This window comes from Triticum urartu, chromosome 2A, assembly GCF_056163025.1.
Source record: "Triticum urartu cultivar PI428250 chromosome 2A, HENAU_Tu73, whole genome shotgun sequence".
Lineage (NCBI taxonomy): Eukaryota > Viridiplantae > Streptophyta > Magnoliopsida > Poales > Poaceae > Triticum > Triticum urartu.
The window spans coordinates 477124245-477129629 of record NC_141874.1 but is presented as its reverse complement, the minus strand read 5'-3'; the positions used below and the strand labels follow the sequence as shown (position 1 = coordinate 477129629).

General features: G+C 54.1%; 1 pseudogene; it reads left to right on the top strand.

Moving 5' to 3' along the window:
• Window positions 1-1333: 1333 nt before the first annotated feature.
• On the top strand, window positions 1334-4360 carry LOC125537668 (uncharacterized; annotated as a pseudogene).
• Window positions 4361-5385: the final 1025 nt, after the last annotated feature.

The window sequence follows — 5385 nt, the reverse complement described above, 5'->3', positions numbered from 1 at the left end:
TGGCGGCAACGGAGGCAATTAATGTGGCAGCGCAGGGGGGCGCAGAGGAGGAAGCCATCTATGCCCTCATTGTGAAGAAACGGCAGTCGAGGAACACGCACGCCCTCGCCTGAGAGTAGAAGAAGGACATCGATGGTGAGGATAACTCCGGCGACGAGCAGATCCGGCTCGATCCGTACTGCGTCTTCGATCGGTTCTTCCGCAAGAAGGATGGCAAGAGCGCCGGTAAGGGTAAGGGCAGCCGTTGATGAACTTCACCATAGCCAAACATGCCAAATTTTGATAGTCCGATGACATGTTTAGTGTAGTGTGATGGAGTAGCCAGACGATGTGTGTGCGTCGACATAGTTGCATGAGTTTGTATGGATTTAAGATATGATAATTGAGGTGTTCGGATGTGGATTCCGTTTTCTGAGGAGTTCCCATTCAGTGCCCGTGGACGCACCCGGGCACGTCCGTGGGCGTTTGAGGGGCCAGATTTGTCAAGTCCGGTTGTAGATGTTATAAAGGCATCTCCAACACTGACCCTCAAAACGGACATCATATCTGTCCGCGGACCGGTGAGAAACAGTTTGCAGCCACTGATGCATGAGCTGACGCCGCAACCATCCGCCTTTATTAATAATTGTCAAAAAGTTAACTCCATGAATCAACCTTCCGCGGAATAGAAATCAACCTTCCGTCATTTAAATCGGCCTTCTACTATTTGAGGTACAATTATAGAAAAATAATCACTCCTGTAATTTTAGCTGCCACAGTTCATGGGAGAGTTAGTCGTGGACGTGCATGCATGCATGCATCTGCGCGAGATTTCTCTCTTTTGTTTATCCAACAAGATAATTAGTCCGAAGTAATTAACAGAGTAAAAAATCTACACTTTAATGCGGAGTAATTAACAGACAAGGAAGAAATCTACGCCGGAGCAAGGAAGAAATATGCGCTTCTAATACAGAGTAATTAATGGACGAATCTAAACTGCTCTCGTGCCCAACTGGGACGTGGAAAACGTTGTGGCTTTTGAGTTTTGATTGGCCACGTGGATGTCCAGATTCCCGCAAAGCCTCCTATTTGATTTCGGTTTGCAAGAAAAAGGACACTTGGACTGGCCGACAGATAAATACAAAGTCGTGTTGGATGACAAAACATGTCCGAACCACGCGGTCTAGACGGGTGCGGGTGGTTTGAGGGTTCGCTTTGTCCCTAAATGTTCCGTGTATAAAATAGGATTAAGTGAAGCCTTTTGAACATTTTCATCTCTACGAAGCTCTTTATACACGTGTAATGTTTACATTGTCAAATAGTACACCCTTGAGGTCACTCTCGCGCCGCACTTTTTTCGGTGAATTTGTGTTGGCCTATCCTCTCGCCTCTTGCGGCGGCCTCCACTCCGGAGCCGTCGCCCACCTTTCCCCCGCCGCCGGCCACTCCGGCGTCGGCGTCCACCTCTCCTTCCCAGCGAGCATGGCTTCTGGTTCGCATAGCCCTCCTACGGTGTCATCAGCTATGCAGTGGGTGCGGCCGATTGTGCCGGGCATGGGTCTCTCAGGGTCCCCGGGGTCAGCGTGCGAGTCCTCGGTGGCTGGTGTCCAGGGGGCTGTGGCAGCTCCGGCGTAGATGGAGGGTTGGCGCCGACCGGGGCCCTCGCCCAAGGCCATGTGGCACAGACGATGCGCGCTCCGGTGCTAGCAGGCGAGCGGCGCTTCGGCCAGGTCGGCGTCCCCGTCGTCCTCTGAGATGCGACAGATTCCGCGGGATCTCCATGAGCTCTGTTCTAGGTGCTTCGAGGAGGGGCACCGGCGCAAGATTGCACCAACGACCCACTCTACGTCAGGTGCGGCCGGGCAGGCCATGTCTCGTCGCAGTGCACGGAGCCGCGGAGCCCCATCTCTGCTACAGAGTTTCGTCGTGTGGTGATCGATCGGGTTGCCAGACGGGAGGTGCTTCCACGCCAGAGGCCGGTCATCCAGAGGAGGTTGATGGAGCCTGGGCAGAGCACGCCGGTGGCATCATTCTCACCAGTCGCGCCCAACCCTCTCCCCTGGATGCCCGGATCTGCGCCTCTGTCTGCCCTTTCGAAGAGCGTGCTGCAGAGGTCTGGGGTCATGGATGATCTCGAACGCCGGCTGCATCTCGCCGTGGTGATGTATGTGGGAGGAGCGAGGCCGCTGGTGTCCTATGAGGAGGCGGTTGTTGCGATCTCGGCACAGTTGGGCATTCCAAGGTTTCGTTTTTCGGTCCACCAGTTTCACCCGAAAGATTTTTGGTGGTTTTCGCGGCGCATCAGTTCAGGAACATGGCTTTGGCAGTGCCTTTGATTAAGCATCTGGGCGTGAAGCTGTTCATCAAGCCATGGCTATGGCAAGCTCAGGCGATGTCCAGGCTGATGCGCGTTTAGGTCGACGTCATGATTGAGGGAGTGTCATCGCATGCGTGGTCTCAGGACACAGCGGCAGAGATCTTGGGCAGTGCGTGTCTGATTGAGAGCATGGCTCTGGAGATGGCCAGCAGGGAGGATCTTTCGTTGTTCAAGCTATGGGCTTGGTGCATAGACTCTAACGAGGTCCCAGTGTTTTGTAGGCTCTGGGTGCCGGAGCCAGATGGCGAGCTGATGAACCCGGCGGCGCATCGGCCGTCCTTTCTCCAGCTACTTGAGTACCCTGCGTTCATGCATATCGAGAGGATGAGAGATTTCTCCCCGCCTGAGCTGTGAAGGCGAGCATCAGGCTCCAATGATGGGAGCAGTCAGAGCGGGCTACCAGACAGCTCCGGCGGTTTGTTTCAGGGAGGCGATTGGGTCGTACAGCCTTGGTCGCATGGCATACATGATAACAGGGGTGCCGGACGCAGACCGCAGTCGCCGGCGAATGGCGGAGCCGGCGGGGGCACAGGTCAAAGTTACCTGGCGGTTCTGGAAGGAAGGGTGGGGCCATCTGATTGGAGATTACCGCATATGAGTCTGGGGCCCTCAACGACCAAGGTGGCCCAGGCGGCTGGTCAAGAGGTTGGTGCGGTTCTGCCCACCAGGATTTCGAAAGGGCCAATGGGCGGACAGGAGCAGTTAGTTACGAGGGAGGAGACAGATGGAGTGCAAAGCTCGGAGATCCAAGCTGATCCGCGGCTTGCCATGGCTGTCACGCTGACACTTGGCTCGGGATCTGAGGGGATTAGGCAGACTGGTGATCGGGTGGGGCCGATGGTTCAGGATACAAACAAGGAGGGGGGCCAGGCCACAGCTATGGTGGAGGACGAGGAGAGGCCGACACTAGAGGGCCCATGGGAAGGTGATCAGGTGGCTTTGTGCATGGAGCTGTGCCCATCGGATTCTTTGCGGCTAGACTGTCAAGTGCCACTGGAGAGCTCGGAGGAACCAAGGCTAGCGCGGCCACATGAGATTCTTGGAGGGGACATGGTTTTCCTGACAAAAGGGCAGCACACAGAAGGTTGGGCTCCAGTCCCGGAGTTGATTAGCGCCTCGTCTGGGTTGGTGGGGCACACCGCGGATGGGACGACGGGCCAACCGGGGCCGCACACAGTGGATCTGGACCGAGAGTTGTTGGTGGTGGCGGATGTGACTACGTCAGGGGTGCATGCACAGGTTGAGACGTGCCATGAGACCAGGGAGATGGAAGGTACTCTGCTGGGTGTTCAATCACATGTGCCGACACCTCAGATGGGTAACGAGCTGGTGGTGCATAGCCACTCACTTGCTATGCAAACCACGGATGCATCCCTGACAAACAAAGAATCGCTCGCGCTGGGCAACATCAAATCGTTCTGCACAGGTTTGCTAAAGAGATTGGCACCACCGCTGCTCAAGGAGATAGAAGGGATCAGGGGACTGCGCACTAGGAAAGACCCGTTCATGCCAAGGCGCAACACGCATTCGTCTGGGGCTATCGGCCATAGCAAGAAGTCTAGAGCGACGGCGGCAGAGACAGTTCTACTCAAAGCACTCAGGATCATGGATGACGACCTTGCGGTAACTAAGGATGCGCTAGGCCAGCTGAGGGAGATGTTCGACTCCCCGGTCCAGGAGCAACAATTGCAGGCGATTGCGGCCATTTTTGGGAAGATCGTCCTGTCTAACCTGGCGGGCAAGATGGAGAAGACGGCTTGGGTGTCTACCTAGGCCGGTGGTGTTGATGACACGGAGACCTACCTTTCCGATGCAATACACAGCGATGAAGTTGGTGTGTTGGAACGTTAGGGGTCTCAATAGCCCGGATAAGAAAAAGACTCTTAGGGAGTTTGTGGACACAGTTCAGGTGGCTATCATATGTATCCTAGAGACGAAACTAGAGAGGGTGGATCAATTCACTATAATGCAATGTTTAGGGCCAGCCTATGATTGGTTTGCTTATTTACCGGCTTCGGAGACGAGGGGTGGCATTATGGTGGGATGTGACTCTTCTAAAGTGCAGCTGACGAACTTCGCGTTTGACACAAACTTCCTCACGGGTTTTGTGTCACCAAGAGAGGGACATGCGTGGTGGCTATCAGTCATATATGGTCCGCACACAGATGCGCGGAAAATAGCTTTTCTGGGAGAACTTGCTGATTGGAGGTCGCTATGCCCGGGACCCTGGTTGGTCATTGGCAACTTTAATTTGATCATGCAAGCTTCGGACAAGAACAACAATAGGATTGATAGGATAATGATGGGGAAGTTCAAAAGATTCGTAGACGACAGTGCACTCAAAGAGCTGTTTCTACATGGCCGGAGGTTCACATGGAGTAATGAGAGGGAGGCGCCAACGTTGACCAAAATTGATAGGGCTTTCGTCTTGGTGGATTGGGAGCTGGATCATCCGGAGTGTCTGCTTCAAGCAATGTCAACATCCGCCTCTGATCACTGCCCCCTTTTTCTGGTGCTAGAGGAACACTTACGACCAAGGAGGAGGTTCAGGTTTGAACTATTCTAGGTCAAACTCGATGGATTCTTGGAAGCGGTTAAGGAAGCGTGGGTGTGCGATGAGGGTATCACGGATCCCTTTCACCGGCTGGATGTTTTACTCAGGAACACTGGCAAGTTTCTTACGGCATGGGGACAGAGGAGAGTTGGGAACATCAAGCTCCAAATTGCGTGTGCAAATCTGGTCCAACTACGGTTCGATTGCGCGCAGGAGTCCAGGATGTTGACGGAGGGTGAAAGGTGGCTTAGGGCTTCTCTCAAGCACTTGGTACTTGGGCTGGCATCTCTGGAGAGAATGATAGCGAGGCAAAGATCCCGGATCAGGTGGCTACAAGATGGAGATGCCAACACCACCCTGTTCCATTTGATCGCTAACGGAAGGAAAGCCAAAAACTTCATCCCAGTGATGTTGGTCGATGGGCAGGTCATCACAGATCAACTTGGTAAAGAGAGGGCTTTATTCGAGGAGTACA